Below are 24462 nucleotides of genomic sequence, written 5' to 3' on the forward strand. Positions count from 1 at the left end.
TTTTCACAGGTCTAACTTTAGACTCTTTGAGAATAGCAAAGAAGTCTTATTTATCATTAGATCCCCCCAAAATGCTTAAAATTAAATGCTTTTGTAGCTCAATAAAGATAATTGCATATCTTTTCCATAGCTATGTTTTGTTTTCATTATGAGAACTGAGAGCTCAACTAATTAATAAAAACAAGATTTCTGGTTGTTATTTTTCCTCTGGTGACTTTTCCTTTTACATTTATCCTGAGTTAAGAAAGTCTGAAACTATCTTCATTAGGGTTGAACATTACCATGAGAATAGAGAGTAGAAAGCTAAGAAAAGCGTGTTGTCAGAAATTCCTTTTTTCTAGTCTTCAGCTCTATCCTTATCAAAATTTCAAATGTAATAAAGATAGTAGGATGAATACTTTTGTTTGATGGAATCAAAATACCAAATTTTTCATTGAACTGAAATGATTAAAACTAATTTTTATGAGAAAAACAAATGTAAGTTGCTAAATCAAATCCAAAAACCAATTACTGAAGTACAAAAAGGAGGTATGGGAGGATGCGTGAGTGGTAAACCTGACCCCACATGTAAAAACACTTAGACACTGATTTGGAAAAGCATTATACTGCAAAAGCAATCCTGAAATCTTGTGCACAATGCAATAAAAGTTTATTTTTCACTCAAGCAAATTGTGCTGCATGTCCGGGCAGTGTGCTAGGGCTGCTGTCCTCCATGCATTGGCTCAGCATTCCAGCTTGATTCAATCTATGACACCCTTGTATCAACACATGGGTTGACAATAGTCGGGATGGGCAAAGAGATGCCTGGAAAGATGAGAATAAGCACTTAGGTGCCTGAACCTGGAATGGACATGTAATACTCTACTCAATTCTTATTGACCAAAGCTGGTAACATGACTATTTAAAAAACTATTTTTCTCTATTCTAACAACACTTCTGACACTACATGTGTGGGGATTTTTCTCACACCAATGAACTTTTCCAATTTTCAACTAGGTGTCCTACAATTTAACCCATTTCTGACACTATCTGCCCAGAGTTGGTGCCGACCCCACTGGTTAAGGTCTCAGTCCCATGAGACTGCACCACTAAAGGATCCCGAGCATGGAAGTTTCTGTCTCCATGGAATTTGGGGTGCTCCATCTTTCCAGCATGTGGATGCATTGTTGGTCACCAACCTGGAACCTCTCCAAACCCCCTTGCTTAATTTTTTATGAAGGTTTCATGATATAGGCATGATTGATTAAATCATTGGCCATTGATGATCAGCTCAACCTCTAGCCCCTCATCCCTCCCAGAAACGCAGAGGGTGTGAAACAAAGTTCCAATCCTCTAATCACATGGTTGTTTCTTTTGGCAATCAGTTCCCATCCTGAAGCCATCCAGGAACCCCAGCCACCAGTCATCTCATTAGCATACAAAATACACTTATCATTTGGGAGATTCTAAGGATTTTAAGAACTGTATTCCAGAAAACGGGCAGAGACAAAACATATATTTTGTATTCTGTCATAATGACAGTAGCTATCTTCAAGAGGCAGGGAAGTGTACTACTCCCATGTGCTCAGAGAGTAGAGCAGAACTGGTGATTGGTGACCAAGGGCCATGCCTCGCCAAAAATTTTAGTGGGAAGTAAATTAACTATGAGTTCAAAATACCACAGGCTTTAAGAAACAGGTAAATAAGAAACAAAGTCAATAGAAGCAAAATCTCAAAATGAAGAAACTAATAATGGTGTTGGTTCCTGTCCCTGAACAGAATATACACTGAGTGCTGTGCTCATACGAGGGACTGAACTTCAAGAGATCCTCTGGAGGTGTTCAGAGGGGAGTAACTAGATGCAGAATAGTTAAGAATTCTTACTGTTTAGAGAAACCTGAGGACAAAATAGCCATTCATTCTCAAATATATGAATATTTGATTTGCTTGGAGGAACTGTGTGTTGTAATTGACACAGAGACAGACTCTTTAAGAAAGAGTATTTCGCAGTCACACTGTATTAGTTGCCTTGGGGAGTTCTCCTTCTCAAAGGGTGGGGCTCCAAGCATGGGATGAACGTCCTCTGGCACAAAGAGGAAAAGAGGGAATTCAGGCATCATGTGGCTCATTGGATTAGATGACCCTTAAAGATGCTTTTACTCTCAAATTTGATAGTTGGGTGGGATAGGTGCCCACAATTCCCATTTGGATGACTGCCCCATGGACCTCCAAAACTACTGTCACTTGCTTGGACTTCCTCTCAGAGCCTGGGGCCATACATTGCTAGGATCTGGCTACACAAATTAGAAGCTGATGACTCATATCCCAAAGGTGAAAAGATAGGGTGTGGTTTTGAGTCCTGAGTTGCTGTATTTTATCCAGAATTGAATTCACAAGGCGGCTTCGAGTCATTCCAAAGCTAATGTGGAAACACACAAGATGCCGCACACCCTATTGTCTTCCTGCAGTGAAGTTGGGTCAAACTAACGCAAACCAAATTTGATTTAAACAACAACAACAAACATCAAATTCTTGACAGGCAAAATCTTTTTATGTTATTTTATTCTTGAGTGAATATTTACAGCTGAGTTGGAAACTCTATCAAACAGGAATTAGAACTTCTTTGCCAACTCCTGATGTACATCCCAGCCAGGGTAGGCATGCAGCCTCTTCAGAGCTGCTTTGCTTCACTGACCAGGGGTTAACTGAGTTCTTCACTCTGTAACCATTTCCTGACATCCTCCATATGGACACTCTTGTGCAGACATTTTTTTTTTTTTTTTTAAATCTAGGAGTTGCACTTTCTTGGTTACTATGGCTGCAAATTGTTTATACTGGATTCATAGTCAGGTTTTTATTTCCTTTTGTAATTTTTCCCGTGAACTAATAAGCCACAGTGGAGTTAAAAGTGCGAGTAAATGTGAACTCTACACAAAGCATTTTTATGTTCTATTGCCATTCCCTTCCTACCCTTAATCATTTAGAGCTGTTAACATAAAAAAAAATAAAAGTGGTCAGCCTCCTCTCTACCCCCCTCCTTTGCCCTCTCATTTCCCAAGCGTCAGAGGGGAAGAACCACCAGCCATTTCCCATCAGGACTGTTTGCAGAGTAACATATGTCCTCAATTACTGGGATCAGAAACTGAAGGCACCTTGGGTTGGTGATAGATGACTGGCTGGCCTCTGCTGGATATGCATCATGGATGCCACAATGGGAATGGCTTAGCAGGGCAACAGTTTTCTCTCCTATGATTCACTAAGCATTTGGCCTGGGCCATGGACTCAGTACCCATTGGATATGGGCCCAGTTTCAGCTTATATGTGAGCCACTCTATGAGATAATGCAAGTTCAGAGCCCATCTTAGGGGAGAAAGATCTCAAACTGAATCAAGAAGGGGAAATGCACAAGAGTCACCTTTTGGCCAGGTGCAGTGGCTCACGCCTGTAATCCCAGCACTTTGGGAGGCTGAGGCAGGCAGATCACAAGGTCAGGAGATTGAGAAAGCCTGGCTAACATGATGAAACCCCGTCTCTACTAAAAATACAAAAAATTAGCCAGGCATGGTTGCACACGCCTGTAGTCCCAGTTACTCATGAGGCTGAGGCAGGAGAATTGCTTGAACCTGGGAGGTGGAGGTTGCAGTGAATCGAGATTGCACCACTGCACTCCAGCCTGGGCGACAGAGCAAGACTCCATCTAAAAAAAAAAAGACCTTTAGTAATAGGAAGAGACTAGGTTCTAGATAAAACTGCTTGGGTTTGAAACTTGGATCTACCACTTGCCAGTTGCATGAGTTTTTGCCAAGCCACATAACTTCTCAGCCTCAGTTTTGTTTTCATCTGGGAAAAGGAAATTAAGAATGATAATCCCTAACTCATGGAGTTGTCATGAAGGTTCAAGCACACTGCATGGCACTGATTAAGTGCTCAGTAAGAGCTAACAATTATGCCAGTCAAGAACTTTTTGGTAGCAATGAACCAAACATTTCTCACAACTTAAGCACAGAAAGGCGGTGATTGATTCATATAAGATAGGGATGGTCCGGGGACTCAAAAAGTGTCAATAAGACTCAGTCTCTGCTCCCCTTGTTTCTGCTGATGTGGTAGCCAGCCTACCAGGTGACTGCCAGTATTCCCTACCTTCTGACAATGTCATCTTTGTGAAGTTCCCTCCGGCAGTGCACCAGGGTGGGTCTATGTGACCAATATAGTATGGAATAAAAAATAGTATGTTGCTTCCATGTTTAAGTTATAAAAGACGCCATGTCTTCCATTTGGTCTCTATCTCTGTCTCTATCTCCCTCCCATTATTCACTCTGGGGAAGTCAGCTGCTATGTTGTAGCCAGTACTACAGAGAGGCCCATATGGTAATGAGCTGAAGTCTCCTGCCAATAGCCACATGAGGCCATTTTGGAAGTGGGTCCTCCAGCCCTAGTCAAGACTTCACGACTGAAGTCCCTGCTGACAACTTGACTGCAACCTCGTGAGAGACCCTGAGTGAAAACTATCCAGCTAAGCCACTCCTAGGTGCTATCCAGCAAAGTCACACTTGACCTTCAGAAGCTGTGTGAGATAATACAGATAGTCTTAATTGAATATGGTTCTATTTAAATGATTTTTTCAACCTTATAATGGTGTGAAAGCAGTATGCCTTCAGTATAACCATACATCAAGTACTTATACAACCATTCAATTTTTCACCTTCAGTATGGTATTCAACAAATTACATGAGATATCCAACACTTTGTTATAAAATAGGCTTTGTGTTAGATGATTTTGCCCAGCTGTAGACTAATGTAAGTGCTCTGAGCAAGTGTGAGGTAGGCTAGGCTAAGCTATGATGCTCAGTGGGTTAGATGTATTAAATACACTTTTGACTTATGATATTTTCAACTTATGATGGGGTTATCAGGACATGGACCCATTGTAAGTTGAAGAGCATCTATACATATTTGTTTTTTTAATCTGCTAAGTTTTGGGGTATTTTAAAGCAGGCATATAATACCTACTGCAACCGTCTACTCTGCTGGCCTCATTGGTAGGAAGGTATCTCTGAGTTGGCCCTTGGCAGACCCAGACTTACACTATCCACCCAGCTAGTGAGTCTAGTAGAGATCTTCCCTTGTCCAAATATGGCAAACAAACTCACTGAACTGGTCTTATTTCATGGACTTGGTTAACTGTCCTTCCCTTAACTGATACTTTTTACAAAGTAAAAGTATATAATGACAAAAACCACTATTGCTTTTGCATCAATCTAATATTACTACCAGAAGGGGAAATTTTTTGGACGGCAAAAACAATAGATGTCTGCTATTGCTGTTATTACTAATCACAACACAATTATTTATCTTGTATAGGCTAATGTGTTTGGTAATAACAATAATGGCTAACTCTTCTTAAGTGCTTGCTGTGTCAGGTCCTGTTCAAAGCATTTTGTATGTATTCACTCATTTAATCTCTGTAACAGGCTGTGAAATGGGTACGATTACTATCTCTATTCCATGAGGAGTAGAGGAACAGAAAATTTAAATGACTTTCCCAAAGTCACACAGCTAGTAAGTGATCAAGCTAGAATTTGAAAGAAGACAGTTTAGTTCTAAGGTGCATGGTCACAATCACATTGCTAAAACACCAATACTATGAAGTATCACAAGCTATTGAGTTTTGATTTCAGGTATTTTTGTCCTCTGATGTCTCAGTTTTTCTTTCTTTCTCTCTCTCTCTCTTTTTTTTTTTTTTTTTTTTTGAGAAGGAGTCTCACTCTGTAGCCCAGGCTGGAGTGCAGTGGTACAATATTGGCTCACTGCAACCTCCACCTCCCGGGTTCAAGTGATTCTCCTACCTCAGCCTCCTGAGTGGCTGGGATTACAGGCATCTGCCACCATGCCCGGCTAATTTTTGTATTGTTAGTAGAGACAGGGTCTCACCATGTTGACCAGGCTGGTCTTGAACTCCTGACCTCAAGTGATCCGCCCACCTCAGCCTCCCAAAATGCCGGGATTACAGATATCAAGTTTTCATTTATGGAATATGTGTCTCTACTGAATTAGAAATGGAGATGGCTTGGCCTTAACTCTGAAGTACTGGACAGATGCAGTTAAATACTAGTGTCGGGGGAATGTATAGATACTTTCTAGTGATGTGCATTCAAGTTCTGCTGCAAGCATCTCCTGACTGACAGACCATTCACACAAAGGCACCCTCTCTTCCAACACTAAACACCAGTGACAGACAAGTGGACATTTAAAAAGTCATGGATTTTCTGAATGAATATTCATGTATAGAGGTATCTTTAAGATGAACCATTAACATTGGCTATAACCCATTTAAGTTCCTATGTTTATATTTGTTCCAATCAATTGCACAACAACCTTCCTCATCTGGCCATATTAGCAGGAAATTTAGTGTTTTCTTCTGAAGACTTTGCTCCCAACTTGAATTGCACAGAAACCTGGCAACTTGTTCAGTGCAAATGGGTTAGTTTGGCTCCCAAGCTTTAGGCTGTTTGGGCTGTTAATGCCCTAGTGTGGTTTGCAGGGTCCCCTGCATGTTGTCTGCTTGGCAATGGACCCCCATGAGCCCTGCACTGGCTCTGAATGTACCTCACCTCCGGGCTTCAAGGTGTAGGCTCTCTTCAGTTATATGCAGAAGGTTATTTGTAGCCTCCCAAACATAAATACCACAGCAGGGTGGTTGGTCTTGGCTGAGCATGCAAGAGTCCAGCCCCGGCTACACTCCTGGAACCAGCTCTTCCTACAAACCTGTAGCCTTGTTCATCGATCCAGACTCCTGCTTCCTGCCTGGGAAGTTTCTCTCTGGGGCCCTTGACGTCCCAGGGAACTTCTGTTAGGACTGTCTCCATCCATCAGAGAGGCATTCATTCTGTAGTACTGCACAAGCACCTCAGCGGTTCTGAACCTGGAGTGTGTAACACACCCTTCTCCCTGGAGAGTGGCCAAGTCAGCATAACCTAGACCATCCAAGTGTTGCAGGGAAACATCGAGTATCATCTTTCACAGGATGACTTTCAGCATCTTCCTAAACACAAAAGCTGTTGGCAAATTTTCTTTCTAAAAATGTATTGAAGTTATACTTGGCTGGACATCCTGCTAGAGAAATTTAACAACTTCCCAGTGTATCAGAATCTTAGGCATACTCTCAGATGGAGCCGGCCTTTCTAGCCCCACATCTTCAATAAATCTACTTGATTAGAGAAGAAACAACTCCCCAAAGAGAGGGCACTGCCATTCCCAGAAAAAGAGAGGGCTGTTGGGCAGACAGACCAAAGGTGACGAATACATTGAACAATGTGTCTGTGTCTGGCTAGCTTTGTGCTTGAGAAAGGGGAAGACACAAAGTTTTTGAGTCCAGCTGGTCCTATTCTTACTGCAATAAACTAGGTATTGTTCACCGTTTATGACATTTTAATAGAAAAAATAATTTTGAGCTAATGAAAATTTGAGACAACTATATGAATTCTGAGGTAACAGGGAGATGGGGAGTAGTTACTGAGTAGATTGGTGTCCTTGCCTCAGGATCTTGACACTCTATTCATTCTCTATGCCCCAATTCCATTGGGAATAAGAGGGCAGCGATTTATCAGTTAAAAATACATAGTAATTACATAGTGGGCGGTTTCATCTCAGAAATAAGAAGGTACCAAGCAAAGCACTAGGAAATACCAAAACTATTTCGATGACCAATGTTGAAAGGAAAGAACTCACCATCTCTTCTCTCCTCTCCTCTGCCTTCTCCACCTCCTTTCTTTGAGTAACTTGCTGAGGATTAAGAATCCTTGGCAAAAGCATGTCCCTTTTGAGGCAAGGGGAAATTAATATGCGGGGGGGAAGAGAAGGATCGGGAGAGGTGGAAGCAAGAAGCCAGGTGCCGATGATTTCCCTGGAAACGTAAGACTTTCTAATTAAAACCTGGCAGCCCCACCAAACAGCTTGCACCATGTGGGAAAGAAAAGCCTGAAAGGTTGGGACAAGGAGGCCTGATGTAATCACATTCCATTGAGTGAGGATCCTTTCCTGTGGGTCAGTATTGTCCTGGGAATATCATATTCTGTTGCCTAATAAATTTCAACAGGCAAAGACATAGACACATCACCTGAAAGAGGTCTTCCAATGATTACGGTTCCTAAAAGTCAGGAAATAGGTCTGATTTCCCATTAAAGTAGGTTTTTCTGTTCAGCAAGGTTCCCAGGTCTCCGTCATAGAAAAGTTATTTGCTGACTCATCTTGAAATTGGAGAATTTTCAGTTTTCCATTGTGCATAGTTCTCTTTCCAGAGAAGTTTTATTTTTAAATAATTTTGTGTAACATATGTGAACTATGTTTCCTTGTTTTATATCCTAACACGAAATGTTACTTGTTCTTGATTCCGATAAAGGTGGGGGAAACACAGTTATTTCAGCACTTCTCAATGTAGAGTGTAAAAAAGCAGAAGACATGGAAAATTAGTGGCCTCATATTTTGAGACAAACTATTGAAAAATGTGTCTTTTATTTAAGTCTTTCCAAATTTTAGTAAGACTTTAAAAAATTACTGCACTTAAGAAGTTTTGGGGGTTTTTTTTGGTCACTCCTTTGACGCTTATTTACCTATATGGCCAAAGAAACTAGCTTAAAAAAACAAGCAAATCTTTGTTTCAGTAGGAAAGAACAGGGCTTCCAGTAACTCTTCAGTTACTTTTAAAAAAGCACTATCTCTCCGTTCTGGTACAGGGTCCTACTCTTCCTCTCTCGAGTCCTGGCCCTGGCTAGGTGACTGCATCCTGAGATTTGGGGAATGCAAAGAATTTTGGAGACCCTCTATTTCATATCACAACTAGTAAAAGGTGCCATCCACACCACCATCCCTCTCATTTAGGCCTCTGCTTGGACATTCAGGGGTGTCTCTATTTTGTGAGGCTTTTTCCTGGAGGAGATAAACTCCTTTTCCAAGTTGGGCAGGACAGAAAGACTGGATACATTCAAATTCATTTGTTAATTCATGCATTAATTTATTCCTTTGACAAATATTTAATGAGCACCCTTGTGCTAGGCAGGCTTTGTGTTGGCACTGAAGACAGAGATCAACAAAGCAGACGTGTTCTCTGCCTTCCTGCAGGTCCCAATAAGGGTGATAGACATTGACCAAGTAAGTGCAGGGACAACTAATTGCCAACTAATTGCTCATTTTACAATTATGATAAGTGGCATGAAGGACAAGTAGAAAGGATGATAAGGCTAATCATAGGAGAGATAGCCTAGACTAGGGGGTCAGCTGGAACTATTAACTAACACTCTTTCCATTTTTCTCTTATCACCCAAGAAAGCTGGGAGTATGAAAGTATGGGTTAGAATTCCATAAAATAATTACTTATTAGAAAGGGCAAGAAGTATCATAAATGAGAGAGTATTGATACAACCTAGATGTCATTGATAAGGGAATAGTTAACTACTTTATAATATACATTATTCGGCAATATTATTTAGCCTTAAAACTAACTTAGAAAGGAGTTATTATGGGTTTCAGAAAATTCTTATGCTCTAGCATCGAGAAAAGTTGCAAATGCAGTGATTATCTCAAAGATACTATATATACACATATGTGTAGCAAATGTCTGAACATTATATCAACATGTTTTCCATTTTTATTTTTATTACTGAGGACATTACAAATGTGTAGATAAAACATATTTTTAATGAGTACATGTAAAGCAAACATCTGTGTAACCACAGCTAGATCAAGACAATCTAGAACACCACCACCATCCACAGGCCGCCCTTTCCTCCCTTTCCCCTTGAACAGCTTGCATCATAATTCTGTCTCTCTCACCTAAAGCTAAACACTATCCTGATTTTTGTGATAATCATGTTATATATATATATAACATTGTAATATACAAATGTTATATACATATATATAGTTTTTTCACCTGTATGTATTCCTAAGCAATATAAACTAGTTTAGCTCAATTTTAAACTTGATATACATAGAATTATACTTTCCTTGCCTTTTAACTCAACCTTATGTTTGTGGAATTCATCCTTGCCATTGTGTATAGCTGTGGTTAATTAATTTCATTGCTTTGGTGTCCCTGGGTATGAATGAATATAACCCAGTTGATTGATCCATTCTACTATGGGTGGATATTTGAGTAGTCTCCAGCTTGGGCCTGTTGTGGATAGTATTGCTGCCAACCTTCTTGTCCATGCACATTGTACACAGTGCATTGAGCCTCTTTACCGTATAAAGCTCAAGTGGACTTGCTGGGTCATAGGAGGTGCTGGTTATTTTCAGTTTCTACCCTCCCACCTTAATCTATTCTTTGACTTTCTGTGCCTTGCTCTGTGTTCCTTTATGTACCATATTACTACAGTACCTTGCCTTCAGCTTTTTCTTAGGTTTGGGAAATGGGAGGTAACTGTGTTAGTTTAGGGGGTGGGAAAAAGAGAGAGTTTGGAGCATTCCCTGATTTCCTCCTGGCCTTCCACAGTTCTGGCAGCAACCGCACTGCCTTTTCTCTTAGGTTCTAGCTCTTACAAGACTCTGGTAACACTCTTTCCTCCTCTTGTTGTTTCAGGCTTAACAGGCTTTCCCCACTTTCTGTCCCATTATTCTCATTGCCAGTGGCAAGGAGCCAAGAACCTTCTTGTCTCTGCAGCGTAGAATAGAGACGGAGCCTCCTGCCCAGCCTTCCAGGAAGCCCGAGTTCTCATCTTAATTCCCATACCCTGTTTCTCTGGGTTCAGGCTAAGGTTACTTCTCTGTTCACTAAAGCTGCATTTATTTTCTGGGTTTTTCTCTGATCCAGATCCAGAGACTATGACTCCAAGAGCAAAGCAGCCTGTTCACGAAATAGATCATTCCCTCTCAGTGCCCAGATTCTGCTGACCTAATAATCAATCAGGCCTTCTCATCTCCTTTCTCTCTTCCTTCATCTTCTACTTTCCACACAAACTGTTACTCCTGTAGCTGCTCTTTGCCCTCTCCAGGGATGTTCGGGTCTCCTGCGGATCTAGACAGGCACTAGTGGTGAATGCAGGTTTGCAGTCAGAGTGCCTGGGCTCAAATCCCTGTCCTGCTATTTATTAGCTGGGAACCCTTGAAGAGGCTCCCACTCAATTTCTAGTAGGGATTCTTCCTAGTCTGTGAAATGGTGATAATGTAAGAATAAAATGAATTACTCATATAAACTTCTTAATTGTGTCTGGTACGTGGTAAATTCTTAATAAACGTTAGCTATAATTATGGTTATTATCTGATACTTATATAAAAACCCATCATGTCATGAAAGCCCTCTGTCATGAAAAAGATATATACATATTTAGATTCATGTAGTAGTAAAGTGTTTAGTCCTTGAAAAAGCCCAAAGGCAAGCAGACATATAAGAAAAAACACTGTCAGATAAACTGTTTTATATCATCATGACCAATCCTCTCTTCCATCACTTCTCAAACCCAAATCCTTTAGGGTCTACTTTGGAAGTGGGGAGGGCAGAGGTGCATGGAAACAGAAGCGGCCAGGGGGTGGGGTGCTGTGTTTCATGCCTGGGTTATGGTGCACGACAGACACCACACACTGGAAAGTAGAAGCTTACCAGAGGAGATGACAATTACAAACACCCTCAGGAATTCATAGAAACCAGGGGCAGAGCTTTACATTTCCATAGGCTGGTGGGGTTGGGGTAGGAGGTGATGATAGGATTCAAGCCCGTCTTACTCTAAGAGGCAAAGACGCGCCATTTGAGTTATTCAAGTAGAGTCCAGAATGGATCACTGGCACCATCTCCCCCAGTTGTTGACAGCTGAGCAAGGAGCCGGGCGTTCTCCCCTCCCCTCCTCCTGCTGTGCTCTGTCTTGGCCGCCTTCCTTATGGATAGGCCATATGGGCTGTTTTAGAGCCTGTGTTTGCTTTGGCGAGGTGGTTCGCAGCTTACTTCCTGTTAACATTCCTCCACCTCTCACCCTACAATATGGGTCTCTCTCAGCGCCACCTGCTCTTTCTGTTCTCTGTGCCCATAACCTCAGCTCTCTGATTTCTCCATTCGTTGCTTGGCTCTTAACTGGGACTCAAATCTCACTTTTATTTAAGTATTTTCCATGCGAGCTTCTTGTTTGGACCAGATAGTGTTTCACTGTGATGGGCCTTTACTAGGAGACAAAGGGGTGATTGGGGTGGTACTGGAAAAGGCAAGTTCATGTATCCAAATGACTCTCAAGTGAGACCAGAAAAAGTCCTTCTTCCCTTGAGTTTTTGTCCAAAAAGCATCAGGCCTAGTGTAGAGGCGATTATGGCCAAAAAGGCGAGCGCTGACTTTGAGGCCAAAAAAACAGCCTAGGAGTGGAGGGAGGCACAAAACTGGCACACGTGCCTGTAGATTCTCTCACATTTACCCTCCTGGGTCTCCTTAACCCAGGCCCTTGGCCTAGTAAGAGTGCCAGGCCAGGCCACAGTCCAAGGCCAACGTATGCATGAAACTACCACACCCCACATGTGGCATGACTTGTTCTGGCTCCTCACAAACGACTCGATGTTCATCTCCTCCAGTGGAGTTCAGATAAGGCCTTTCAGCTTGGCTGTCTCTATCTGGTTTTTCCCATTGAGCCCAGGTCTGGTGGCTCCACAGAGAAACACATTAACCTGTCTCAAGAACCTCTTCCCTTGACTTCAACTCAGGTGGATGTCCCAGCCAAGAATGCGTTGGCAGGACGGAGCAGTGCTGTGGAGTGTGTGTTCAGGACATGGGTTTAAATCGCACTTCAACCAGGTCGTAGCTGTGTGACCTTGAGCAAGTCCCTTCACATCGTTCTACCTGTTTCCTCTTTTGTGGGTTGGAGCTAATTATGCAAAGAGGTGTGAGAATTCAAAAAGATTACTCACGAATAATAAGATGGGTCAACTCCCTGAAAAGCACAGCAGGCCTGCTGAGACAGGAAATAGGCTTGGTGTTGTGTATGGAGAGGTAGCCTTTCTTTGCCATTTAGGAGATGAGATCCATAGCGCAGTAGGAAGTACGGTGGGTAGCTGAGTCTGGAAAAATAACTGTGTGTGTGAGTGCAAAGCACTGCATATAAAGTGCCAGAGCTGTGCCTGGCACTTGTTGTTGGCCAGCCAAGCGTCCCTGAGTTGAGATGGCACACACCAAGGATAGTGGAGAAGAGCAGATGCCATCCTTACATGCACAGTGTTTTTTGCCTTGTTCCCATTCTGAAAATGCCTGTCTGAAGGGATCTGGCTCCTGGAATGGGCAGGGGTTGCCTGAGGGGCCAGGTCATCTGTTTCATTGGGAGGACGTCAGCGTCAGGGATTTTGTAGAATCTTAATGATGACCACCAGGCTGTGGCATCTAGATCCAAAAACAATGAGGCTCCTTGGTACACTAAGGAAGGCTTGGGTTTAATGCCTTAGGGCAATACTCATCTGGACCAACTTTTTGGATGGAAGAAGGCTTCCTGGGGTCTTGGGGCTCTTACATAGACATAACAGGGGTGCCAGAGCATTTAGTGTACACATTTGAGAGATTGTGACTGCATTTTATATCCCAAGCTCGTGAAGCAGCTACATTTGTAAAGTGGTTAGCAGGCTGCCTGGCACATTTTAAGGGCTTCATAAATGATGCTCATTATTATTAAGCACGCGTGTCACAGCAGCCAGAGGACTGAGCAGCGCTCCTTGGCAGCTGCAGTTCCCCAAGGGGAGGGCGGTGCCTTACGAGTTGGGAGAAGACAGTGGAATCATTAAGCAGCTGACACATACCCAGTCACTCCAAGGAATCTCCCATCCCTGTTCAGAAGTCTGACCCAATTTGCTCAGCTTTTCCCCCAAGACTCTCTGGTTCCAGCCACAAATCTGAGCTGGGAGCACCCTTCCTCTTAGCCACCTGTGACTGGGAGGCAGCGGGGGTGGCCCAGAGCCCCCCTGGTTGAGAGACTTGAGCAGTAGCTCCTCTCCTCCAGCATTCCCTGGTGGGGGTGTGGAAGGCTGTGAGTAAGGGAGGAGAGAGGGTGTGGGGCACCCCACGTGGTCAGGGAGGGCTCCCCTCCCTTGGAACTCACAGCAGCTAGGTCATGGGCTCACTGGGGTTGTTTATCATCCTTAGTCTGGGGGAGAACAGGCTCACATGACAGCGCTTTACAAATCGGAAAGTTTTTTTTCCAAACATACAAAAACCTAGACCTGGGGTTTAGGACTTCTAGAACTTCAGAGCACAAGGTCCTGTGTCATTACTCTCAAACAGGGACATGCATCACTTAAGTCAAGTTGAGGTGGAGCTGTCACATTAGTGACTGCAGTTTGCAACGCTTGCGTGCCAGATTCTTGTCAGGTACCTCTCTGTATCCCTACAGAAAGCAGACGAATGGAGAGTGACTTGCAATGGGCTGTCCCAGGCATTGAATCTCACAGAATCAGAGAGCTGGGAGCACAGAGGGTGTGGAAGTGGGAACAGAGGAGGGAGATTGGGGGCAGGCAGATGTAGGAGGTCACGCAGGACAGCTTTCAGGCAGAGCAGCATCATCTTCCTTTTACAGATGTGGCAACTGAGGCACAAAAAGACTCACTTGCTCCCCAGACCCACCACGACCCACTGCCTCTTCCTGCTGCCGCACCAGATAGCCTCCTTTTTTCATGAAAACAATTGAGTTCATGGTGTTCCTGTGAACTTAGCAATTGTAGAATGTGGTTTTGCCTGGTGGCTGGAAAAGATCAGGAACATATAGAAGGAGTAAACCCTTTTCAACTTGTACTAGTCCAGAAGGATAAAGGGAGGTACCATCTAATGTGGCAGGAAGAGGCGCTGGGTCCATGGTGGGTCAGGGCGAGTGATTTCTGTGGGGGTCCAGAAAGGTTCCTGGCAAGAATAAGGAAACCAAGCAAGGCTCCCTGGCTGCAGCGGCTGATGTGCCCTCCACCTCAGCCTGTCCTGTGCACCACCAGCTCACACTCGCTTCACCTTCTTTTGTTTGTTTTTATTAAAAACAACAGCAAAGTCCTACACACGCTCTTTACATTTTAGTTTTCCATAATCACTATAACTCCATCTCCTCAGTTCATATTTAGGGGACTAGGTAAAGGTGGAAAAACGAAGAGGAAGAGAGAAGTGACTTTCGCTAGGTCACTGGGCAGTAGAGCAGGGGCAGGCCCTCTTAACTCATGCATCGTTTCCTTCCACTTTCTGAGCCACCACATTGTGAGAGGCCGCCCTGTGTGGACTCCCGAAGGATTTCATTCTTTCCACAAAGGACTGAGACAGACACAGCCCCTGCACTCATGCCTGAATGTGCAATGGGATAGGTGGGCACTGGCCTAGTGACTGCAGATGAGCAATGCGAAACAGAGTTCAGAGACTTTCTGAATTGTTCCACCACCCCAGTCTCTGGGCTTCCCAGACATATCCTGTGCAATCCTGCTGGATTACTCCTCCGAATGTTCCCAAAGCTGCCCACTGTATTCCAAATTACTCTAGACAGGCATTCTGGCCCCTCTACGACCACACCTCCTAACCTACTTCCTTTACACATGGTGCCTGCCAGCTAGCCTGTGGCCCACTACACTGCCCTTACTCGGGATAGCCTCTCTCTGAAAAAGCCCAGCCTGGCTGTCTCATCTCCAAGCAGCTTTCCCCAACACCTCTGATGGCAAGGATCTTTCAGCACCTCCATTACATACCCCCCATACTGAATGTTAGTACTTCGTTTTGTGGAAAAATACATGCAATGCGATTCAAGAAATTTACAACTCCCTTCAGGTAATGAAAAGCCCAAAAGTAGACAAAATGAAACTGGAAGACCTTGAACTAGCCATCTCTCAGCACACTTTTTTTTTTTTTTTTTTTTTTTTGAGACAGGGTCTTCCTCCATCCCCCAGGCTGGAGTGCAGTGGTGTGATCATAGTTCACTGCAGGCTCAAACTCGTGGGCTCAAGTGATCCTCCTACCTCACCCTCCCAAATAACTGGGACCACAGGCCTGCACCACCACATTCAGCTATCTTTTGATTTTTTTTGTAGAGATGGGGGTCTCACCATGTCGCCCAGGTTGGTCTCAAGCTCCTGGCTTCAAGTGATCCTCCTGCCTCAGCCTCCCAAAGTGCTGGGATTCCAGGCATGAGCCACTTGCACCTGGCCACTCTCAGCACATTTTTCTAAAGCCCACTCTTATCCATAGACCACTCACAATACATCTTTTCTGAGCAACTGTCAAATTCTGGGTATTGAACAACAAAATACAACATACAAAACAGGGTCCCCAGCCTCTGTGAACTTACATTTTGAGAAATCCCTGGAAAGGCTACAGTCTACATCAGCTGAAAACATTTACTAAGCTCCATTTTTTCTAGAGTGCTGCCCTCCCCTAGGAGCTCACCCGGTGATATATATCATTGCGTGTGACATGTCTCATAAATAGATCTCACAGCACCACTGCGAGACATCCTTATCTTCCCAACTCTGCGTGTTTACTCTGGTTCTTCTCAGCCAGAAACGTCTTCTTCATATCCACTTTTCAGCACCCTCATCGGGTTTCCTTCTTTCCGCTCCAACCTTATGATCTCTGAATCCTTTGATCTTCTTTCCGGACTGGTAATTTGGCCCCATACAGTTTAGCTCTTCCTCCTACATGATTCAGAAGCAGTGAGGTTTGGTGGCTTTGGGGTCTGTGGCAGAGAAAGCCAGGATATTTGCTCTCCTTCCATTAGGTTAGGTTGTTTCTGGGAAACAGCTATCTGGCCACTTCATTTCTCAACTCCTCTGTATCTTATGGGGGCCATGTAACTAATTATGGACCACGAAATAAAAGTGATTTATCTCATTTTGGGGTAAGAGTTGTCACAGTATCTAATGTGCCATCATCATTCAGTCTTCTGATGACCTAAATGCCACCTGTTGGAAATAGCAGAGCTTCAGGATGGAAAGGACTGGGTTCCCGAGTCACCACTTGGAGAATCACCTCCCAGAAGAGCCCAGCCAGCCAGGAACACCTGCAGAGGACTTTGGGCCACGAATACACTTTTATCAGTTCGAGCCACTGGAGGTTTTCTTGACCAAAACAAAGTTAGATAAATTTAGGATTGAGTCCCATCTCTGCCACTTGACAGCCCTGTCATGTTGGGAAGATGACTCACTCTTCCTGGGCCTTATATTCTCCATCGATAAGAAGAGCTCAGTGATACCCAACCTTGTAGGATGGCTGTGAAAAGTAAATAAGCTATTTCTGAACTACTCGAAACATTGTAGAAATCCAATAATTTGTATATCTTTATGTGTGTGTGAGGGCGTGTGTGTGCCCACAGGGTGAGTGGCTTCATATGTGGTACTCTTGCTGCTAAATTGTAAGTAAGTGGCTCAATGTTGTAAACCTGTGTTCTCCCTAAAGCCTAGCACAGTGCAAAGCAAATAGAAGATCTCAATTAATATTTACTAAGCAGCAGAAAAACTTGCTGGCTTAAAATATAAGGAAAACTTGCTGTACTGCCTCCTTATAACATTCCCCTGTGCAATGGGAGGACTTTACGGCCCTTTCCCGCTGGAGCAATGCTTCCCTTGGCTTCCCACTGACCCTCTCTTCTAAAGTGGATTTTTGTGTATACTTGCTGCTCCGTATGTGAGTAAATGGGCCTATCTATTTGGATAAAAGTGCTTTTGTGGTTTGTGACAAATGGAGCAGAGGCCAGACAGGGAAGGGAGGGGGCAGATGATTGAGTTCTTTGGAAATAGATGGTGAGGAAACCATGCTAAAAGGGACCTTGCTTTGTGTTTTTGTAAGTGAGCTGTAGACACCAGCTTGTGTGATGAAATCTGAGTTGAAAGATATCGTGAAGCATTCCTGCCCAGTATAAAATATCAAGTTGTACGAGGATCAACCATCTCATCAGATCGGTATGTTGAGATTTTGGTAATCATGTCAATATGTTTTTAAAAAGAGGACACATATTTGAAGAATAAGAGCAATGAAGGAATAATGGATTATCTGAGGTCATCTTAAGCCAGCACAGTTTAGTTCATCTTTTAAAAACAAATCAGACTTGTACTCCACTATTGAAGAAGGAGTTGAAGGTCCTTTTAAGGCTGTTCATTTTGATATGCTCTTTGCATGTTAATCCCCTGACAAAAGCTCTCTAAAAAAAGCAGAGTAACACCAATAAGTATTCTGATTATACTAGGTAGAGAATAAATGCCCAACCAAGAGAAAGCAAAATGTTTTTGCTTGAAGGACCATTCAAAAAGTGTTTTTAAAGGTGGTCTGTAATCCCAGCACTTTGGGAGGCCGAGGTGGGCGGATCATGAGGTCATGAGATGGAGATCATCCTGGCTAAAACAGTGAAACCCCGTCTCTACTAAAAAAAATACAAAAAATTAGCTGGGCGTGGTGGCAGGCGCCTGCAGTCCCAGCTACTCGGGAGGCTGAGGCAGGAGAGTGGCGTGAACCCAGGAGGCAGAGCTTGCAGTGAGCCAAGATCATGTCACTGCACTCCAGCCTGGGCAACACAGCGAGACTCCATCTAAAAAAAAAAAAAAATTATAAACTTCATTTTAAAAGAGGATAGACTGGGCATGGTGGCTGACACTTATGATCCCAACACTTTGGGAGGCTGATGTGGGAGGATCACTCAAGGCCAGGAGTTCAAGACCAGCCTGGCCAAAAGAGTGAGACTTCATCTGTACAAAAAATAAGAAAAAAAAGTTAGCTTGGAGTAATGGTGCACACCTGTAGTCATAGCTACTCAGGAGGCTGAGGCAGGAGGATTGGTTGAGACCAGAAGTTCAAGGCTGTAGTGAGCTATGATCACACCACTGTATTCCAGCATGGGTGACACAGTGTGACCTCGTCTCAAAAATAAAAAAAGTAAAAGAGGATGTACAGTATACACACATACATGCATGCACATATACACCATCAGGAAGTGCAGCATCCACAACTGTAGTGGAACACTCTAAATATTATTTCTCTTTCATAGAAAGAGTTTCATTCAGGAGGAGCTGAAATTTCAGAAACAACATATGCACAATTAGCACATATGGCAGAGTCTTCTTGAAATTCAGGGCCTTTGAACACATTTTACATATAATGAGAACCAGTGGTATGGAGAAGATGCAGGCTGGGGGGATTGAAATTGGACTGAATGGAAAGAGAAGTGCAAATCAGTCACAGAGCAGGGACAACAGCCAAGAGCCATTCCACTAGGGTCTCACTCCTGGAAGTGTGGTCCACAGACTACACCCAGGACCTGGACTAAGGCAAGGTAAGTAGGGCACTCTTCCAGAACAAGCTCAGCACCTATAATAAATAATACTGTATGCAATATTTTAAAAATTCAAACTGCAAACTGTGACTGTGGTCTGGTGGCCTGTTTTTGTAAACAGGATTCTGTTGGAGCAGTATGAGCATCCCATGGGTGTTTGTTAGAAATGCAGAATCTTGGGCCCTATACCAGCTCTTCAGACTCAAAATTTGCATTTTAACAACACTTGCAATTGGTGTGTGTGCACATTAAAGTCTGGAAAACACTGTTCCAGGAGACTTTAAGGCAGGCTAGGCTGATGTGTGGTTGCTCTAGGCAGGACAGTAATTTGTTGCCCTTCAAGGTGGAAACTCTTTAAACATTAATTATTTAGCATTTATTTACTAAGGACAGGAAAAAACTAAAATAGATCTCTTTCTTCACATTTAACACAGAGAATTTACTGCATGCATTGAATGAAACATAACATTTAAACTTACTTGGAACGACTTTTTTGTTTCACATCTTTTTACTGTGTATAATTGCACAGCGTTAGTCCCTTACACATGAAATATACCAACATATAATTGAGTTTTCTTATTCAAAATATATTTTAAAGTTCCTTTTTCTGACCTTCATATTGGCAACAACATCCCACTTTTCTGTAGCTGATTTGTCTTCAATTTTTCTTTTGTGGTTTTCTGAATCAGAAAATTTCTAGGGAGGCATAGGAAAGGTTTACATTTGAGGTAACAGAATGCATTGCCCCTGCCATGCTTTAACTTCAGCATTTCAAGATCAGTTCTCTTGAGCCTGGAGGTTGGTCAGCATGCTGGTTGGTAGCCCAGCCTGTATCCCACCATTGAACACTTTTAGCAGAAACTGATAGCTCCTTGAAAAGAAAAAGTTTCTATTTTCACTCCAATGAACTATTTTTTCAAAAGAATTAATCTCTGTTTTCCAGTTTTGTAAAGAGTAGTATGAGACAGCTTGAGTTAACTGGGCCCTGTTTCTGATTTGTATATTTTAGGGAGTTTCTCCAGTATTTTGCTGTGGACAGACTTCACATTGGGCACGCTGACTCCCTGGGAACTACCCAGTGTGGAGGCAGGAATTGCAGTGTTGCCCAAGGCTAGCGTGAGAGGAGTCAGATAGCTGGTTAATGTAGGAAACCACGTGGCAGCATCCACGCCTCACTGCTGCTTGATTCTTGACTACTGATGACATGCCGCAAACTCCAGTAAAAACACAGCTCACAGAGTCAGGAAATGGCATGGTTAGTGTTGTTACGTGCTGACACAATGTCCTGCTGACTAGCGATAACGATAGTGGAAGGACGCATATCAGAATTAAATGGTGGATTTCCCAAGAAAACACGCTTATCTGTGTTATGGAAAGATTTAGAGCCGTGGTTCTCAACCATGGCTGCAAATTGCAGTCAACTGGAGAGCTTTTAAAATGGATAATAGCTGAACCTCAAATCCAGATTCTGAATTAATTGCTCTGGGGTGCAGTCAGGACACTGGGATTTTTTTTTTTTTTTTAAAGCATCCCAAGTGGTTCTAATATGCAATCAAGTTTTAGAACCATTGCTGTGGATTCTTTATAGTGAAAAAGTGGAGAATATTTATTTATTTATTATGTATTTATTTGTATGAGGGTAATTAATGTAGCTGGTACAACAAGAAGTCCCCAGATATCAATGGTTTATTACAAGACAGTTTATTTCTTGTGAGTGTGGATGATTGCACAGGTGTTTTCTCAGCTAGACCTGGAAATGGTATATACATCACTTCTTCTGACATCCCGCTGGTTAGAATCACATCACCCAGCTCCAACCTAATGGCAGAAGAAGTTAGGATATGCCATCTTTCTGTGGGCCCAGGGGAAAAAATACAGGGTTGGTGAGCTTGTAGTCCATTCCTGCCACATATAAATATCATAAAAATGTTTATAACTTCCTAATTTAAGAACCAAAGGCTTACAGTTTAAGTACCAATATTTAAAAATAACTCTATATGGCCTGGCGCAGTGGCTCAAGCCTGTAATCACAGCACTTTGGGAGGCCAAGATGGGCAGATCACCTGAGGTCGGGAGTTTGAGACCAGTCTGACCAACATGGAGAAACCCCATCTCTACGAAAAATACAAAATTAGCTGGGCATGGTGGTGGGCGCCTGTAATCCCAGCTACTTGGGAAGCTGAGGCAGGAGAACTGCTTGAACCCCAGAGGCGGAGGTTGCAGTGAGCCGAGATTATGCCATTTCAATCCAGCCTAGGCAACAAGAATGAAATTTCATCTAAAAAAAAATTAACTTTATATATTATTTTTCTTTTCTATTCATAGACTCAAGCACACATACACATTTTATATGTATATTCTTTTTACACACACACACACACACATTGGAAAGAAAAGCGTCCTTTAGAGCATGAAATATGTCTGCCCAGACTGGAGTGCAGCAGTGTGATCATGACTCACTGCAGCCTTGACCTCCCAGGCTCAAGTAATCCTCCTGCCTTGGCCTCCCCAATAGCTGGGACTACAGGCATGTGTCACCATACCTGGCTAATTTTTGTGTTTTTTGTAGAGATAGGGTCTCCTTATGTTGCCCAGGCTGGGCTCAAGGAATCCACCTGCCTCAGCCTCTCAAACTGCTGAGATTCTAGGCATGAGCCCCCCCCACTCAGTTTTTGTTATAATTTTTAATAAGAGTTGTCTTGGAGGCAGTGAGGGTCTCCAGGCTGCCTAGCTTTGCTTTAACCCACAAAGCTCTGCTTGTATTTTATGTATTGGATTTCAGAGTAAGTTTCATTTAAGTGTAGAAATTTAACTTTAAAAATGAACTCACCACTGAAAACCACCATTTTATGTGAAAACTACCACAGCTTTATATGGGGGAGATAGGTTAGAAGGGTGTTTTAATTTCAGTGATTCATGAGGCTCTAGACACGGGGGTTTACAGATGTCAGAAGGAGCATACTACATGAGCATAGCTTGCCTCCTGGTTTCTGGGACCACAGCACTGAAGATCATACACCCTGCTACTTCATTTAAGAGCCTCAAAGGCTCACATCCCCACTAAGACTAGAGCTGGGAGAGAGCTGCTCTGCTACTCCGTAGTTGAAAGTACCTCTGCGCTAGGAACCTGGCTTCGTTCATCTTTGTCTCTACTGCTTCATGCAGATGGCTCAAGGCAAGTGCTCAGAAAATATTTTTTTCAGAAAAACAAAGGAAGGGAGGGAGATGAAGAGGAAGAGACAGAGAGGATAAATAGGTTGCTCTTCTGCAGAGATTTTTCCTATTTTCCTTCTCCTAATCTCAGTCATTGATCCTTTCAACACATATTAAGTGCCTACTATGTGCCAGGCACTGAACTGGGTGACAAAGCTACAAGGACAAAGCAGGCCCAGTCCTTGCCATCAGAGGCCTCTTTTAGCAGCAGCAGGTTACAGGGGCCATGATGAGATTTACGGAGGGGCGAGGGAGGGGAGCAAACAGAGGAGCAAGAGGACTGAGAACAATATGGCCCATCCTCTCCTCAGCCTTCTCTTGGTTTCTAGAAGAGCAGAGAGAAGCCTAGATCTTGAATCACAAATGTAATTTGTAGCTTACAGATTCCTATTTTGCTTTCTTGTGTTACATTTTATTCATTTTTCTGGCATGCACAGTGAACTGGGCATGCACTGTGTCGTCAGAAGATCTAGAGTTTTTAGTCTCAGTCGCAACTCTTTAGTTTAAGAGACCTTTGGCAAGAGACCTCAGCTTGTGCATGATGAGGATGATAAAAATCTAGGATTGAGGTGAGGATTGAGGATCAGAGGTCACGGTTCACAAGTGCTTGTTAAAACTGTGAAGTTCTACAGAAGTGTTAGATTTTTATATATAGTGGGTACCAATGGTCCTGCAAAGATATCAGGAAGGTGTTACTATTATCCACAATAACAAGGCTGAGACATCAAGGAGTTGCCCTGGGTGGAATAACTAGAAAGGGATGGAACTAAGACTTGAGCACAGTTTTCTGACCCCAGATGTCCTGCAGTATCAGAACTCTCAGGCAGGTGCTCCTCAGGAGCAAAATGAGCTCTCAGGGAACTTTCTTTGCAGCCCACAGAAAGGTCAAAGCTCTGTAAACCAGGAATCACTGACGCTAGGAAAAAAAAATCAAGTCTGAAAGCATCAGCTTTTAAGGATGGTGCACCTGGCTTCTATGTCCTCTCCCGGCAGGGGTGAGACCTGTGGGGGTGAACATGTAGGCATGAGATCAGGAGCCGTTTTCTCCTGGGGAGCTGGTTCCACAGCACGCTGACTCCTCAGCTGGAGGCACCACACCTCCTGTGAATGACCCACCAGAGAGCCCACGGAAGCCAAGCCACAAAGGCGCAGGAAGCAGCAGGCCTCAGGGAGGAGCTTGCCACCTGGCTTGATCACGGGCCTGCCCAAAGAAGGATAATCTCCATACAGCTGAAGACAGAAAGGCTGAGCAGCCCATCGTGCTGATTTCATGTAGTTACCAAAATACACAGACACAAACCCAATCTCGTCTGTTGAGCCTTGGAAATTCTGATATATTCAGGTCTCATTAATCTTTTCTGACAGGTCTGGACTTCTCCATAGCAGAGCTGGTGGGACCACACAGAGCAGAGTTCACCATGTAGACACAACTACAAAGGCCTGTGACCTCTTTCTGTCACTGTCTAGTGGGACTGATGGGATGTGTGATTATCATCAGGATGTTTTCAAACGTCTCCATTTCCAGGAGAAGAAAAAATTTGATCATGTAGGTTTGATTTAATTCTCCCCAAGAGAGTATTTCAGGGGAAAAAGGAAACAGATTTCTCCTTATTTCCGCAACTCCCAGCACAGCTGCAAAGAATACATCAGGTGGGATATGGAAGTTAGGAAACACTCAGTGGAGCAGCTGCTTTTTGCTTAAAATCTCCACCTCTGTGTTACTTGGATTTGAACCCAAGCTATGGATTCCAGAAGTACTTGGAAGGCTTGATGCCTTCTAGCTGACACCATAACCAACCCACAAGGGGCACAGGGGAGCAAAGATAGGATAATTTTGCCTTCATTTATGAAGTGGGAATGGTCACAAAGATCAAAAATCACAATGAACAGACAGCACAGGGTGGAGCTGGCCAGAAATCACACCCACTTACCTGCTATAACTTGGTTCAGTTAAAAAGGATGCACCTTCTACCATCCAACAATAAAAAATGAAACTGGCCGGGCGCGGTGGCTCAAGCCTGTAATCCCAGCACTTTGG

This window comes from Rhinopithecus roxellana, chromosome 5 (genome assembly GCF_007565055.1).
Source record: "Rhinopithecus roxellana isolate Shanxi Qingling chromosome 5, ASM756505v1, whole genome shotgun sequence".
Classification (NCBI taxonomy): domain Eukaryota; kingdom Metazoa; phylum Chordata; class Mammalia; order Primates; family Cercopithecidae; genus Rhinopithecus; species Rhinopithecus roxellana.